Source organism: Rhinopithecus bieti, unplaced genomic scaffold, assembly GCF_001698545.2.
Source record: "Rhinopithecus bieti isolate Rb0 unplaced genomic scaffold, ASM169854v2 scaffold_25940, whole genome shotgun sequence".
Lineage (NCBI taxonomy): Eukaryota > Metazoa > Chordata > Mammalia > Primates > Cercopithecidae > Rhinopithecus > Rhinopithecus bieti.
In genome coordinates, this window is record NW_016811810.1 from 2,532,371 (window position 1) to 2,550,615 (window position 18,245).

Genomic DNA, 18,245 nt, shown 5'->3' on the forward strand with positions numbered 1-18,245 from the left:
ATCCTTCAAAGACAACCTTTCGTTATATGAACAGTTCCTGGGAGAAGGAAAAAAAGGAGACGTTGTATGATTCAATTTTGGAAGGTTTATTTAAACTGATGCAATAGAACTTACTCCAGAGACACAAAGATAATTCAAAATCAGAAAATCTAATAATAAAATATCATGCACCAAAAAATCCAAACAAAAACACCTGTGGATCATCCTCTAGGTGAAGAAAAAGAAACACCCTTTGGTAAAATTTCACATTCATTGTTCATGTTTTAAAACTCTTAAAAAATAAGTAATAGAAGAGAATATCGTTTTAACGCTGGAGGAAGCGTATTACCAACCTGCAACAATCATATTTAATGGTAAAACTTCTCCTTGAACTCAGGACAAGGCAAGAATACGCTGCCCATTTATGCGACCCCACTTGCACCTGATGACACAAAGGAGAAGAAAATGCACTGCAGGATGAGATTTGGAAACAAATCAAACTATCCTTGTTTGTAGCAGCAAGATTGTCTCACCTATCCAGGGAAGCNAGTTTCACCGGGGAGGGGAATTTCCTGGAGCAAGGGTCTGTGGGGACCCGCATGGCAGGGGTGTTCCCAAGCCATACACAAGCACCTCTGGTGACACTGGCGCCATGCAGAAGTGGCTGCCAAATGTCCCCTCAGGACCAAGGTGCCTGGTAATTGGTGAAGAGTCCACAGCTGAGCCTCTCCCAGGAACTGCCCTCAGACAGAGGGGCTGATTCACCTCGGGTCATGCCCTATCTTGGGAGTGGATCTCATTCCGTGACTGGGGTGGGGACCAGAGACCACAGCCCAGGCACTGTCCCATGGCTTGGATCCAGAGCCTCACTAAAGGGTCATCCTGGGTCCAAGACACTCTGTGGCGCAGCAGGGGCCTGTGTTGAGGCCACATCCCAGCAGGGCCTCTCCCTCTGCCCGTTTCTGCTTCCCTCTCTCCCACCCCTGGCCTTGATCCTGAGAGCCCTCCACGCCAGCCTGCTGCACACACACTCCCGCCTGCCCCAGAAGCCGTCTTAGGACAGCCAGCACCTGGGCTGCTCCAAGGAAGCAAACTTTGAAATAGGACTGGAGCTGAGTCATCTGCCGACCACAGGCCATGAGGACCCAGCACTGATGGAAGGCAGTGGCCGCGGGGCCCACACATACCGTAATGGGTCAAAGTGCCCCCCCAAACCCATGCCCACCCTGAGCCTCAGAATGTCACCTTATTTGCAAATAGGGTCCCTGGAGATGTTAGTTAAGAGGAGGTCATGTTGGTTTAGGGTGGGCCCTTAATCCAATGATCTGTGTCCTTCTAAGAAGAGGAAAAGACCCCCCCAAGAAGGGGCCACCACGTGGCGACAGGCAGAGATTGGGGTGATTCCTCTATAAGCCAAGGAACCAAAGACGATGGCCCCACCAGCAGCGGGGCAGTAGGTGTGAGGCCGGGGCGGGTCCTCCCTTAGGGCCTGCAGGTGGAACCAGCCTGCCCACACCTCAATTTCAGCCTTCCCCTCCAGAACCACAGGAGAATCCATTCCTGCTGTTTTCAGCCACTGGTTTGTGGTAATGTGTTACAGTAGCCTTAAGAAGATAACAACCTACCATGCAAATGACAAAACCTAACCAAAACATAGATAACCTGAATGAACGCATCCTAACGTAATCATCCGAACCAGTATTGACTAGTCAAATCCTTCAAAGACAACCTTTCGTTATATGAACAGTTCCTGGGAGAAGGAAAAAAAGGAGACGTTGTATGATTCAATTTTGGAAGGTTTATTTAAACTGATGCAATAGAACTTACTCCAGAGACACAAAGATAATTCAAAATCAGAAAATCTAATAATAAAATATCATGCACCAAAAAATCCAAACAAAACACCTGTGGATCATCCTCTAGGTGAAGAAAAGAAACACCCTTTGGTAAAATTTCACATTCATTGTTCATGTTTTAAAACTCTTAAAAAATAAGTAATAGAAGAGAATATCGTTTTAACGCTGGAGGAAGCGTATTACCAACCTGCAACAATCATATTTAATGGTAAAACTTCTCCTTGAACTCAGGACAAGGCAAGAATACGCTGCCCATTTATGCGACCCCACTTGCACCTGATGACACAAAGGAGAAGAAAATGCACTGCAGGATGAGATTTGGAAACAAATCAAACTATCCTTGTTTGTAGCAGCAAGATTGTCTCACCTATCCAGGGAAGCTAACGGGGACTCCAGCCCCATGCTGGATTCAATATTAATATCCAAAAGTTAAAGGCATTGCTCTCCAGTAAAGATAATCAATTTGAAAACGTGATTTTTAAAAATCTAGAGCAGCAAAAAAGTATGAAGTCTGTAGGAACAGCACTAAGAAGAGATGTGTAAGTTTTCTATGAAAATAATTACAGTATTACAGAAGAGCACAGGGTCTGAATCACCTGAGAGCTGTTTCAGGAAATAGAAGCTACACTGCAGTGAGTTACAACCTTAGGATCTCGGCAGCTTCAGCTGGTAATGATGTGGTCAGTGGCATGCTGGTAAATGTTTAACAACTGGCTGTCCAGACCCAAAATAAAAATGTTAAACAAGATAACAATCCCTGCCCTTCACAGCAGAGAAAACAATCAACAAAATAAAAAGGCAATTAACTTATAGATGGGGAGAAAATATTTGTCAACCATATCCCTAAAAAGGGGTTAAGATCCTAAATGTCTCAGGAATTCCTGCAAGTCAATAGCAAGAAGATAAACAATCCAATTTTAAAATAGGCAAAGACCTGAACAGACATTTTTAAAGAGAGAACACACACATGGCCAATAGGCACGTACGAGGTGCTTATTAGGGTCACCCAGGAAACGCAAATCAAATCCATAGCAAGATAACACCTGACATTTGTCAGAATGACTATTTAAAAAAAGACAAAAGATAACCAGTGCTGGCAAGGATGTGGGGGAAGGGCACCCTGGCGCCCTGTTGGTGAGAATGTAGATCAGTACAGTCACTATGGAAAACAGTATCGGGGCGGGGGCACTTCCTAAAAACACTAAATATTGAGCTACCATAGGAACCAGCCATCCCACTGCTGGGTATCTAACCAAAGGAAAGAAAATCAGAATATCACACAGATGTGTGGGCTCCCGTGTCCATTGAGGCACATTCCGCAGCAGCCAAGACATGTGGATCCACGAAGGAATGGGTAAAGAAAATGTGGTGTATACAGTAGCTCCCCCTCACGCACGGATTTGCTGTCCACAGTTTTGGTTACCCGCAATCAACCATAGCTTGACAATATTAAATAGAATATGAACAGGTATTTCTCGACAGAAGACATTTATGCAGCCAACAAACATATGAAAAAAAGCTCATAATCACTGGTCATTAGAGAAATACAATTCAAAACCACAACGAGATACCATCTCGCGCCAGTTAGAATGGTGATCATTAAAAAGTTAGGAAACAACAGACGCCAGTGAGGCTGTGGAGAAACAGGAACGCCTTTACACTCTTAGTGGGAGTGTAAATTAGTTCAACCATTGTGGAAGACAGTGTGGCAATTCCTCAAGGATCTAGAACCAGAAATACCATTTGACCCAGCCATCCCATCACTGGGTATATACCCAAAGGATTATAAATCATTCTACTATAAAGACACATGCACATGTATGTTTATTGAGGCACTGTTTACAATAGCAAAGACTTTGAACCAACCCAAATGCCCATCAATGATACACTGGATAAAGAAAATATGGCACATGTACACCATGAAATACTATGCAGCCATAAAAAAGGATGGGTTCATGTCCTTTGCAGGGACATGGATGAAGCTGGAAACCATCATTCTCAGCAAACTAACACAGGACCAGAAAACCAAACACCACATGTCCTCACTCATAAGTGGGAGCTGAACAATGAGAACACATGGACACAGGGAGGGGAACATCACACACCGGGGCCTGTCAGGGGGTGGGGGGTTAGAGGAGGGAGAGCATTAGGACAAATACCTAATGCATGCTGGGCTTAAACCTAGATAATGGGTTGATGGGTACAGCAAACCACCATGGCACATACGTACCTATGTGACGAACCTGCACGTTCTGCACATGACACATATCCCAAAACTTAAAGTAAAATAAAAATAAATAAATAATTTAAAAATTACAGAAATAAACAATTCATGCATTCTAAAGGGCATGCAGGTCTGAGGAGCATGATTAAATCTTGCATGTCCCACCGGGAACCTGAATCTTCCCTTTGCACCTGCACTGTCCACACCACGCCGCTGTCAATCACTCAGTAGCTGTCCCTGTTTTCAGATTGATGGTCACAGTATGGCTGGGCTTGTGTTCACATCACCCTTGCTTTACTTCCCAATGGCCCCAACCACAACGGTGATACTGGCAACTCAGATACGCCAAAGAGAAGATGTAAAGTGCTTCCTTTCCGGAAAAGGTCAAAGTTCTCGATGTACAGAAAAAATAAAATAAAATAACGATAGGGTGAGGTTGCTGAGCTCTACGCTGAAAACGAATCTTCCATCCCTCAAGTTGTGAAGAGGGAAAAGAAATTCATGCTAATGCTGCTGTCCCACCTTNGGTTAGAGGAGGGAGAGCATTAGGACAAATACCTAATGCATGCTGGGCTTAAACCTAGATAATGGGTTGATGGGTACAGCAAACCACCATGGCACATACGTACCTATGTGACGAACCTGCACGTTCTGCACATGACACATATCCCAAAACTTAAAGTAAAATAAAATAAATAAATAATTTAAAATTACAGAAATAAACAATTCATGCATTCTAAAGGGCATGCAGGTCTGAGGAGCATGATTAAATCTTGCATGTCCCACCGGGAACCTGAATCTTCCCTTTGCACCTGCACTGTCCACACCACGCCGCTGTCAATCACTCAGTAGCTGTCCCTGTTTTCAGATTGATGGTCACAGTATGGCTGGGCTTGTGTTCACATCACCCTTGCTTTACTTCCCAATGGCCCCAACCACAACGGTGATACTGGCAACTCAGATACGCCAAAGAGAAGATGTAAAGTGCTTCCTTTCCGGAAAAGGTCAAAGTTCTCGATGTACAGAAAAAATAAAATAAAATAACGATAGGGTGAGGTTGCTGAGCTCTACGCTGAAAACGAATCTTCCATCCCTCAAGTTGTGAAGAGGGAAAAGAAATTCATGCTAATGCTGCTGTCCCACCTTGAAATGCAAAAGGTGCAGCCACAGTGTGTGACGGGCTCTCCTCGAAGATGGAGCAGGCAGCAGAGCTGCGGGTGGAGACATGGACAAGAACATGTGTGGATGACAGCAATCGGGTTGGGGACCACAAGCTACTGTTTCAGGCTGCCCTGGGGATCTTGGATAAGACCCCCGCAGATAAGGGGGATGGCTATACACACCATGGAATACTCTTCAGCCTTCAGCAGGAAGAAAATCCTGTCATGGGCCTAAAATAGTCAAACTCATGGAAGCAGAAAGTGGAAGGGTGGTGGTCAGAGGCTGCAGGGTGGGCAGGGCCGACGAGTCCTAGAGGTCTCCTCTGCAGCAGAGCACGTGCTGCTCCAACCCCGCGCCATCTACCTAAAAATCTGCTATCTCAGAAAGAAGAAAAAGAGGAAATAAGAAAGTCCAAGGAAACTTTTAGAGGAGATGAATATGGCACAAAGGATCATAATGGCTTCACAGGTGCGTACTTAACTCCAAACTGGTCAAGTTGTACACCTAAAATAGCTGCAGGCCAGGTTCAGTGGCTCATGCCTGTAACCCCAGCACTTTGGGAGGCTGAGGCGGGAGGATCACCTGAGGTCAGGAGTTCGAGACCAGCCTGGTCAACATGGTGAAATCCCATCTCTACTAAAAATACCAAAATTAGCTGGGCGCAGTGGCGGATGCCTGTAATCCCAGCTACTCAGGAGGCTGAGGCAGGACAATCGCTTGAACCCGGGAGGCGGAGGTTGTGGTGAGCCAAGATCGCGCCATTGTACTCCAGCCTGAGTGGCAAGAGCAAAACTCCATCTCAAATAAATAGATAAATAAAATAGCTACAGCTTTGTGTATCTCAATCACATAACCTCAGTAATATTGCATTTTATTTAAGTGCAGAACAACATACACTAAACTGTAAACAATGGTTACCTCTGAAGACTGGAATTACATACTTCCACGTTGCTTGAATTATATACAATAAGCATGTATTAATTTTATAATAAAAAGTAAATTTCAAGACAAAAAAAAGAAAGAGAACATTACAAATAAAAGCCCCACTTTCAGGGGGGAAAGGTGCAGATGACTGCATTTGCAGATTTCTGCCATTTGAATTTTCCCACCACAGGAGATTTCAGGCAAACAACATGAATTAAACCAGCTTGCAAAATTCCAGATAATTGACCACCAGATTTTCAAGGGCCAATGCCAGGCAGTCTCAGACCACATAGCGTGTTCCTCACTCACATTTCCCGTCTGCTGCAGGTTGACGGAGGGTGAGATGGCAGAGCCATTGTCTCCTGCACTGGCGGACACCATGCCAGAGGGAGCATGGTGTGTGAAGACAAGTTGTGCCCTGATGTGCCACATACCATGCCACTGCTGCTCCCAGGCTGTCCTGTGGCCCCAGCTCGCCTTGGGGCAGGAAGTGCAATGGGCCTGGTTCTGGAAGGTGGGAGAGACCAGGCTGCTCTGGCAGTGTCTGGCGAGGACCACCAGCCCTGCATCCAGGTGCAGGAGACTCAGTGCCCTGAGATGTCAGTTTCCGTCTTTACATTCCCATCGATTTTCAATAGGGCTTTTCACAAAACTTACTAGCTCGTTAGAAATTAGCAAGGAAGAATAGAGGGTGCAGAGCCGCCAAGAAGTTCAAGGAAGATGAGAAATCAACACGCAGGAAGTGACAGCAGACACGTGTGGGGGTTCTTGGTGCTCAGGGGGAAACTGACTGAGGGGCCAAAGCACCCCAGAAATGGGTCTGCCTGCCTCTGGAGAGCCTGAGAAATGTCAGAGGAGGGGGTTCAATTCAATGTGAACTGTTTTAACCATGCCTTAAATGGTGCTACGGTAACAACCGGATCTCCATAACGAAATACAATGAGATTTTTTACTTCCTGCCAAACACGGAAATACATCCCAGGCAGAGTAAATCCGTAAATGTAAAGAACAAGACTTTAAGAAGGAAATATTAGATCATATCTTCATAAACCTGAGGTTTATGAAGGTATTAATTAATTAAACAAGATATAAAAAACCCATGACCTTCAAACATGAGTCATTTCAACTACAATAAAATTAAAGCATCTTTTACAAGGAAAACTCCACAAAGGAAAAATGCAAGCCATTAGTCTGGGGAAGATCTGTGCACCTACAGCTGAGAGAGGATTAGCAACGACAATGTGCCGTGAACCCCTACAAATCAATTAGAAGTCAATCAGTCTAGAAGGAAGAGAAAGGGCCAAAGGCGATCATAACTGAAACAGAAGAAATGTGAATGACCAATGCATACAGTTTTTAATGTTCAGCTCAACCATCAATCAGGGAAATGCAATTCAAACAACGTGAACGTGCCCTTTAACCCCCACAAACGGAGCAGAACCTGGAGGGTGGCCGATGCCGGCAGTCAGTGAGGATCTGAAGAACAGAGAAACTTCCCCGGCTGACGGAGGGTGAATCAGGGCGGCCAAGCTGGAAAGCCTTTGGTGACGGCGAACGTGGTGGAAGAGGTACGTATCCTCCCCACCTCAGGTTAATTCTACCTCAGCCAAATGCCTAGAGAAGGTCACCGCAGAGTCCCCAATGGCACACAAAGGCATTGATGGAAGCTTAGGTAGCAAAACTATGTATCAGCAAAAAATGGAAACCACCCACATAGCCCACAGTAGGAGAGTGTGCAGTAGTTGAGGTGTGATGGCCAGGTGTTTGTGCAGCGATCCGGGGTGGAGCGGCTCTGCTGAGGGAAGAGCCTCAGATTCAACAGGAAAAAACCAGAACGTTTCATGTGGAAGGGGAAGGCTGAACACAGCGTGATGCTGCTCATTTGAAACTTAAGAGAGTTTGGAAGCTGCAAAACAATATTACACGGAAATATGATTCAGAGCTCTATACAACATGCATTATAGGAAGCTGAGATGTACACGGAGGCGACATCACATTCTCTGTGCAGAGGGGGCCACGGGAGCGGGAGGGTGCCGGGGCTGCCACTGGATCTACAGCTCGATTCTTTAAGAAATGCATGACCGGGTGTGGTGACTCACGCCTGTACTCCCAGTACTTTGGGAGGCCAAGGTGGGCAGATCACAACGTTAAGACATCAAGACTATCCTGGCCAACATGGTGAAACCCCATCTCTACTAAAAACACAAAAATTAAGCCGGGTGCGGTGGCTCATGCCTGTAATCCCAGCACTTTGGGTGGCTGAGGTTGGTGGATTACCTGAGGTCAGGAGTTCAAGACCAGCCTGGCCAACATTGTGAAACCCAGTCTCTACTAAAAATACAAAAATTAACTGGGCAAGGTGGCAGATGCCTGTAATCCCAGCTACTCGGGATGCCGAGGCAGGAGAATCACTTGAGCCAGGGAGGTGGAGGTTGCAGTGAGCCAAGATCATGACATTGCATTCCAACCCGGGTGACACAGCAAGACTTAAAAAAAAAAATTAGCCAGGCATGGTGGCCGGTGCCTGTAATCCCAGCTACTCGGGAGGCCGAGGCAAGAGAATCACTTGAACCTGGGAGGTGGAGGTTGCAGTGAGCCGAGATTGCAACGAGCCGAGATTGCACCATTGCGCTCCACCCTGGGTGACAGAGTGAGATTCCATCTCTAAATAAATAAATAAATAAATAAATAACAGAAAAGAAAAAGAAAGAAATGTGTTCAAAGAAAGTGTAATGTTCCCCCTTATCGAAGCTCAGTGGAGGTTACACGGGTCCTACTCTTGATTTTACTATCTATAGTTTTCTATATTTTGGCAGACATCAACCAAATAGATCTCTACCCCAGTTCTTCCTTAGGAATAAAATTGTAATTTGGTTGGGGTGGTGATATACCGACTTTTGAAAATGACTCAGCCTCCCTTGCAGATAAAGTACCATGTGCCCGTCCTGTTCAAGAATATGTCACAGGGCTGGGTGCAGTGACCCATGTCTGTAATCCTAGCACTTTGGGAGGCCAAGGTGGGAGGATCACTTAAGCCCAGGAATTCGAGACCAGCCTGAGCAACATAGTGAGATCCCGTCTTTACCAAAAATACAAAAATTAGCCAGGCATGGTGGCTCACACCTATAGTTCCAGCTACTCAGGAGGCTGAGGTAGGAGGATTGCTTGATCCTGGGAGGTGGAGGCTGCAGTGAGCTGCGATGGCATGACAGGACTCCAGCCTGGGCAACAGAGCGAGACCCCATTTCAAAAAAACAAGAAAAGAAAAGAACATGTCAGTGGGCATTGCTAAGTGGATGTATTAGTGGTCAGGTTCTCCAGAGAAACAGAAACAAATCAGTAGGATATATACATATATAGAGAAAGAGAGAGCGATTTTAAGGAATTGGCAGGACATTCCGTGAAGAGTTGGCGTTGTTGTCTCAAGTCGAAAATCCACAGACAGCATTCCTCTGCTATGGTCTGGAGGAGAATTCCTTCTTTAGGGACCCTCAGTCTTTTGCTCAGAAGCCTTCAACTGATTGAGCACCATCCCCTCCACATTACAGAGGGTCATATGCTTTCCTTAAAGTCAGCTGATTGGAGATACTAATCACATCTAAAAACTCCTTCACAGCCGCATATAGACTCCTGCATAACCAAACAACTGGAAGCTACAACCCAGCCAAGCTGACACAGAAAATCAACCACCACCGGGGCCTCCAAAGAAAAGGCCTCAAAAAAAGAGACCCCCAGTTGGTTTCCTCCTTCTGCCCTTGACCTTCTTTTTCTTCCTGCCTGGAAGGCAGATGTAAGGCCAAGCACGGGGCAGCCATGATGAGACCATGAGGCAAGAGTGAGAGCGAACAGAGAGAGAGAGACGGGGTACTGCTCCCTGGTGGTATTGTAGGTGTGTTGGTCTGTTCTCACACTGCTATAAAAGAATACCTGAGACTGGGTAATTTATAAAGAAAAGAGGTTTAGTTGGCTCACAGTTCCACAGGCTGTGCAGGAAACATGGCTGGGAGGCCTCAGGAACCTTATAATCATGGCGGAAGGCGAAGGGGAAGCAAGCATGTAAATGGCCAGAGCAGGAGGAAGAGAGGTGGGGGGTGCTACACACTTTTAAACAACCAGATCTTGGGAGAAGTCACTCACTGTCACGAGAACAGCAAAGGGACGGTCTGCCTCCCCAGGATCCAATCAGCTCCCAACAGGCCCCTCCTCCAACATCTGGGACATGAGATTTGGGCAGGGACACAGATCCAAACCATATAGTGGGGCTGAAGCACCAGCACGCCACTGCCCACCTCCCAGCATCTTGTCACATGACAAAAATACATGCTGGCTTGGTTAAGCCACTTGACACACAGCTGAGCCCATTTCTGACACACTTGTGTTTGGGATATCTCATAATAAAATGATTATATAGAAAACAAGGGATACATAGGAAATATTTCTAAGTACACCTGTGACAATATTTCCTGACTTACAAACTTGTGGGTTGCAACAATTTAAAGGAAGACTTCCTATTCTCTTTGGCCAATAACACTGCACGCAGCAACTTGGGCCCAGCAACAAGAAGACCAGGTTCAGAACCACAGTGGACCAACAGGCCGACACGCCCTCCAGGGCAGCGAGCTTCGGCCCCGGAATGGGTTTGTGCATTCAGCACACGTGCATTCATCCCTACCGTGCACAGGCCCCAAGAGACACAGCAGTGAGACCAGGATAACAAGCTCCCCTCCTTCCCAGAAAAGACAAATACTAATTGCTAGTTAATTGCTAGTTAGTGAAAGTTACTTTCCTAGACTACAGGCAACAGAAAATCTCAGCTCACCTAAGAAGAAGGGGTTATTTAGAAGGCCTTGGGGGTTAACAGAGCAGCTGAAGGGCTCAGGCGTGAGACAGCAAGGAAGCGAGGCTTTCCCCAGGGACCCCAAAAGCAGGACCTGAGTCCCCTGAAGAGCCTGAAACCTCACAGCAGAGGCTGTGGCCAAGTGCAAGGGTCCAGTGGGGCAGCGCTAGAGGAGCCTCCGGGTGTGGGAGGTGGGATTCCTGTCCATGGCTGTCCCCTCCTCCCTTTGCTGTGAAGAGTTAGCCTGCACTTCCCACCCATTGAGGTTGTATTTCATCAAGTGGCTTGTGCTGGCCAATGGAATGTTAGTGGAGTTGATGAACGAAAAGGCTTTGAAAGTGTTTCCAGTTTGTTTTGGCCTCTTGGGCTTCTGCCACTGGCTGTGGAAGAATATGTCCTGGATGGCTGCCGCTTGCAGAACGTGGGACGGCGGGGCAGTCTGAACCCACATGCAGCTGGGAACCCAGCCCGGCCAAGCCCAGCCGCACCCAGCAGAGCCCAGACTCACAGACACTCACACCTGTGAGCGAGGAGTCAATGCCTAGGCTGCGTGATTTGAGTGTGCATCACACAGCCCTGCAGCACCGTGGCTGACACAAACAGGGACAGAGGGATGCCTGGGCTCAGGTCCTGAAGGAGAATAAGAGTTCCAGAGCTGAAGGAGAGAGACATCCCTGGAACGCTAGTGCTGTGAGGCTCTCTCACGAATTCCCTTATCAAACTCGAGCATGTTACCAATGGGAAACCTCACCAACGGTGCACACGGAAGGTGGGGCAGGGAAATAGGACAGGGGAGAGCAGAAATGCCACAGGGAACTGGTTACACAGAGTTGGGGGAGGGTGGCACAAGGATAAAAAGCACAGTCCTCACCACTGAGAACATCAGGGACCACTTCAGGATAACGGTCTTGAAAACAAAGGTTCACGGTGGCCTCGTGGTCTGGGTGCAGTTACATATTCGCCTCCTAGCAACGGAGGCCTCCACGTTCCCCTCAGCTTCTCCACCTTCATAGCTAATGGATTCCTCAGCCCTGTGGCTAAACTCGCACGATGCTTCTTCAGTTCAAATATTCCCTTTCTGCTTGCCGTTTTGGGGTCTAAAATAAACATGTGCCCTGACGATGAAGGAAGAAATCCAAAACCATGTCTAATAATATATTAATAGCACAAAAATGCACAAGCTGGGGGCATGTCAAAAAAAATTCAGTGCAAAGGAAAATACCGTTAAAAGCTGTGGGTGTGAAGGGAGGAGAGAGAGTCATTTTGCAGCCCTGTCTCCGCCCCTCACAGAGCAGCTGTGCTCTGAGACTTGGTTTCTCCACCGCACCAGGTGGCAGGGAAGGCAAAAGGAGGGGACCACCATGGATCCTTCCAGCTCCACCCTCTCTCAGGCCAATGGTCTTAGGTTCTGAGAGCAGGGAATACCCCTTCCTCCTGACCTCATGCTGCGGCTCGGTGCTCTAGGCCTCCTCAGATGGGCCCCTACTCTTCTTGAACCCCAAGGTCTCCCATTCTGGCCTCATGCCCCACCTCTTCCATGAGCCCTTGCTGACCACGCCTGCCCCCCAGGCCCTTCTCATGACCCTCACCCTCAGCCACCATCTCACCTGTGCTTGGTCAGAGAGATTGGTTGGAAGAATCACTGACCCTGGCAGCCAGAAACCAGAAGTCCTGCTACAGCCCTGACCCTCACTACCTGGCCCATGAACTCTGACTTCTGAACTTTTAGGTAAGTAACTTCTCTCCTCCTCACCCAAATGTTTGTTTGCCAGTGTAGACTAGGTTTTTTCTGATGATTAAATGGGAATGGTGCATGTGGAAATACTTTATAAACTGTAAAACAATAAACATGGTGCCCAGGACAGGCCAGCATGGAGTGGCAGAAACGGAATCTACCCTCCCACCTAAAACCATAAAAAATAGCAGAACCTGTGTTTTTAAGACACTGAACAGCAAGGACAGTGATCGCCATGCGTGGGAAATGAACAAGGTGGCACTGGAATGGGCTCAGTCGACCACCATGAGTGAGTTGCCAGGGTGCCACTCAGGGAGGGAAGACCCAGGCAGAGTCCAGCGAAGACCCTGGGCTGAGGAGGTAGGGTCTAGAGAGACCACGGGGTTCGCTGAGTAGAAAAAGCTGTGCAGGGGATTCCAGGTGTGCAGAAAATTCCATGTGCAGACAGTTGCATGTATGGGTAAAGAACCCAGCAAAGCCAGAGAAATAACTTTGCGGGAGGATTAGAGGAAAAGGTCCCCCGAATGCACAGAAAGCCAGGACCAGTGCCTGTCCCAGCCAGCCTCACTGTCACAGAAAACTCCAAACTCAGCCAGAGAAAAAGATGAATTGCCATTGATGAAAGCATATGTTTAAAACTTTTGCTCTGCAAAAGACATTTCTAAGAAAATAAATAGACAACTCACAGACTGAGACAAAATATTTGCAAATTATGTATCCAATAAAGGACAAATATCAGAATATAGAAAGAACTCATAAAATGAAATGACAAGAAAATAAAGTCTAAGGTAAAAAATAAATGGGCAAAAAAAGATGTGAACAGGCACTTCACCAAAGATGACGTACAACTTGAGGTCAGGAGTTCAAGACCAGCCTGGCCAACATGGTGAAACCCCCTCTCTAATAAAAATACAAAAATAATCTGGACGTGATGGTGTGCACCTGTAGTCCCAGTTACTTGGGAGGCTGAGAAAGGAGAATCGCTTGAACCTGGGAGGCAAAGGTTGCAGTGAGCCGAGATCGTGCCACTACACTCCAGCCTGGGTGACAGAGTGAGACTCTATCTCAAAAAAAAGGCACATCACTGACAAATAAGTATGAGAAAAGATGCTCAACATCCATAGTCATTATGGAAATGTGAGTTAAAACCACAGTGAGACAGCGCTATATACCTAGTAAAAGGGTTCCCATTATGAGCCTATTAGAGTGGCCACAAACATTTTTTCAAAAGCTAACAATGCCAAATGTTGGTGAGGACGTGAAGCCACAGAACCTTATACTCATTGCTGGTGTGCATGCAAAGTACTTCACCTGCTTTGGAAGAGTTGACACTTTCTCGTAAAGGTAAACACACACCACTGTAAGCCCAAGAAACCCCACTTTAAGTTCTAGGTATTCACCAAAGTGAATTGAAAATCCGTGTTCCCCCAGAAAAAGGCGAGCGCGAATGTGCATGAAAGCTGTATTCATCAGCACTCCAAGCTGGAGGCAGCCAGGTGCCCTTCAACAAGTGAGTGAACAAACACCCTGGCACATCCAGTTCAATCCCACTCAGCAACAAGAGGAACCAACGGGTCATCTGTGCAGCCACCGGGTGCATCTGAGGTGCATTTTGCCAGGGGAAGGAAGTCAGACCCAAAGGCTCTAATCTTATGCTTCCATTTATATGACATTCTGGAAAAGACAAAACTATGGGAATGAAAAGCAAACCACTGGCTTTCATTGATCGGGGATTGAGGGAGAGAAGAGGAGGCTATGCAGGGGCCATGCAGGACACACTTAGGGTGGAGGAGGGGATTGTTCTGCATGTGCCTCTGAATGTGGATATGTGACTCTGTGTCCTTGGCAAATCCCACAGAAATGTCTATCCCCAAGGTGAACTTTATTGTTCTGTTTTGTGTTTTTAAATCCAAGGAGGAGTCTGGAGCCCCAGGATGGGTTTAGCCATGAGAGGTGCCTCTCACGGTGTTACAGACTGTGGCAGGGCCTCGCTAAGAGTGGGTGGTAAGCAGCTGACCTGGGTGACTTTAGAGAATTGAGTGTGACTAGGCCCTGGAAAGCAGGAACAAAAAGCACCGCACTTAGCCATTCTCTAGGGGGTAAGCTTGTTTCACACAAGGATATGGGTTAGTAATTCTGAAAGTAGACATGTACTAGAGTTGAACAAATAAATAAATAGGCCGGGCACGGTGGCTCATGCCTGTAATCTCAGCACTTTAGGAAGCCAAGGCAGGTGGATTACCTGAGGTCAGGAATTTGAGACCAGCCTGGCCAACATGGTAAAACCCCATCTCTGCTAAAAATACAAAAATTAGCCAGGCATGGTGACATGCACCTGTAATCCCAGCTACTTGGGAGACTGAGGCAGGAGAATCACTGGAACCTGGGAGGCAGAGGCCTCAGTGAGCCGAGATCGTGCCATTGCACTCCAGCCTGTTGACAGAGTGAGAATCTATCTCAACAAATAAAATAAAATAAGTAGATATGAAGCCGGGTTTCTCAATATTAGTGACAAAAGTCAGCAATGAGCAGAAAGAAAGTAACAAAAAGCCCGTCAGGGCTGGTGTGGAGTCAGAGATGGCAGTGTGGGCTCAGACTTATTTTCACACATATACAGGTAGATTGATGCAGAATAAATACAAAGTGTGCATAGCATTTGCATGTATGTACACACACATGTATATACACACACACACATGTGTGATCTCTAGTGGTGTCCTGGGAGCAGGGACACCCTAGTACAGCAGGCACCCACAGGACCCAGACCTCGGTGTCTGGACACCCTTGCAGCACCCCTGGAGAAATGGCTCTTCTAGGGGATAAGATGCACCTGGAGCTTGTGGCAGTACCAGGAAGTAAGGAAATGTCAGAAAATAAGAAAGAAAAGTGAGCCTGCCATTCTGGGAAGCCAGTCGTCAAAGGACCTTCCCAAAGCTTCCTTCTATAAGAAGGGGGTGCCAACGACATCTGCCCTGGCGGGTCCTCATAGAGCTGAAAGGTGTCACAGTGCCCTGCACAGTTCTGCTCTCAGCTTCCCCGACCTCCCCTCCTCTCTGCAGGGGCGAAGCTGTACTCCTGAGGTCAGGGCTGTGAGTGAGGGGCCACAGGCACCTTGCCTCTGGGTCCAGAGCCCCTTCCTCTGCCCCATTTTTCCTCATCCACCCTGTGTCCCTCACAGCCCAGGCTGACTCCGGAGCAGCTGGTATTTATGCTGCAGGTATGGAGGGCACAAGGCAAGGGGGGCTTGACTGGCAGGCCTGGTACCCCGGACTCCGCTGCCCATTAATGTGGATGGCAGCCCCGCAGGACTGGGGACAAGGAACAGAGGCCCACCTGCTCCTGAGACCGGGGATACATTTGAAAGCTGTCAGTCAATGCACCTGGCTGGGCACTGGGCGTCCAGAATGCATTTCCTCAGCACGAACACCTGTCCCTCAGCGCTAACACCTGTCCCTCAGCACTAACACCTGTCCCTCAGCACTAACACCTGTCCCTCAGCACTAACATCTGTCCCTACCACCTCGGATGGGGAAGGTCAGGCATAGACCAGAAAATCAATGGTTGGCATGGACCTGGGTACCCAGGACGGCGATTTGCTGGTAACTGCAGACTTGGCTTAGCCAACCAGCTCATGGCAGGCACCAGCAGCCTCTAGGTCAGATGCAGCGGTGGGCACGTTGACTTCCAGGTGTTCTTATCAGGAGCCCTCTGCCTGATGAGAAAGTCTGCTGCACTCCCTCACCCTTGCCAGCCAGGGCAGTATCTAGAGAATGGGCAGATTGGACACCACCCCCCAGGCTCCCCTGTCCTCCCTGCCCTGAGCATGGTCATGACCCTCACAAAGCCCTTTCACATCCACCTGATGAATAACAAGAGTGAAGTTCCACATGAGGACATCAGGGTGTGCCAGGACTGGCACGCACACATGCAGGCCTCCCTCTTCATCAGTTTTCTCAAAATGAGTCTTTGATGGATCCCTAACTCCAGGAGACACCCCAGATGAAAAGCGTCTCAGGGCAAACAGGTTTGATAAGTCACATATACTGTGTGGTGCCTTAGAGAGTGGCGGTGGGCAGAGCTGATTCAAGGCTCTGAGAAGTCCTGCATCCGGGAAGCCTATCTAACTTTTTTCAGCAAGGCTTTTACTTGAATCGACCGTACAGTTGCCCTTCTCAGTAATACAGGCCCCAGGGACTCATGCTGGAGCCCACATGGTTGATCCCATTATGAAGCTTACTATCAAGCCACTAAGCCGCAGAAATACATGCTAACACTTCACAAGCTACTGAAGGAGCCAGCGTCATGCCTTCCTCCTTGAATTGCACACCATCTTTTACAAATAAGAATCAGCAGATCCACCAGTGACTTCAAACTTCCAGGCTGCAGAGCTCATGAGAATGTGTATCCCTCTGACAGCCTCAATGTCCTCCTCTCTGAAATCCCACCCTCCTTTAATGACCACCACGCGGCCCTCCCCATCCACCACTGTTTTTCTGGCTACTTCTTCAGACGGGTGTGCGCACGTGTGTGTGTGTGTGTGTAGGTGGTTATTGGGCAAACCAACACGTGTGTGTAATTTCTTTTTAGTAGGAAAACACAAAAGGGCACAAACTGGAAAGAGACCACCCTCCCCAACCCAGACCGCCCTCGACATACTTCCTGAGGCAGCCGCTTAGAGCCACCTCAGGATCTGCTCTTCTAGTGGGCATCACCGCACCTCTCAGTGAGAAGCCTTTCCCCTGGTGTGTTTTTCTGGCTTGTTTCATTGCTGAGTGACACTCCAGGACCGCTGGCTTCGGCTGAGAGGCAGAGCGGGGAAGCCCGTCTCTCCCACTCTTACAGAGACGGCGAAGCTGGAGAGCTGTCAGCCCCCTGCTTCTACAGACCCATCAGAGAATGGGCACCACGGGACAGCCCCTAACCGGAGACTGAGGAAGGCAAGTGGCTGCAGGGAAACAGGGCGTGCAGGGAGGCCTACTTCTGGCAGGCACCGAGAAGCTGGTCAAGGGACTTGGACGGCTACCACAAAGACACAGACCCTTCAGGGCTGAGGTGTAGGGAGGGTTGCACCTTCTAGCAGAATTTTCCCACAAATTCTACCATGTGCTTATAGGGAAGATGTGGGATTTTCCTGAAAACCTTCCCCATGGCCTGGTTGGAGGGTAACAACCTCAGCCACTGCTAAAAAGCCGCACAAGTCCATCTGTTCCAGCTTCCTACAGAGATAATAGCCTTCCTCTGCGGGAGGAAAAGACACAAAAGTGGTCACCTCGGGCACGAATGCAAACCCCCCACAGCTGGGAGAAGGAAGAGAAATATCAAAACGTCCAGCCCTGGGGGTGACGCGCGATCACAGGCTGTGACGAGAACGAAAGCCAGAGGAGCCGTGGTTGTGAAGACCACATCCCAGACACACATCCCAGACACACACCCCAGATACACATCCCAGACACACACCCCAGATACACATCCCAGACACACACCCCAGATACACATCCCAGACACACACCCCAGACACACATCCCAGAT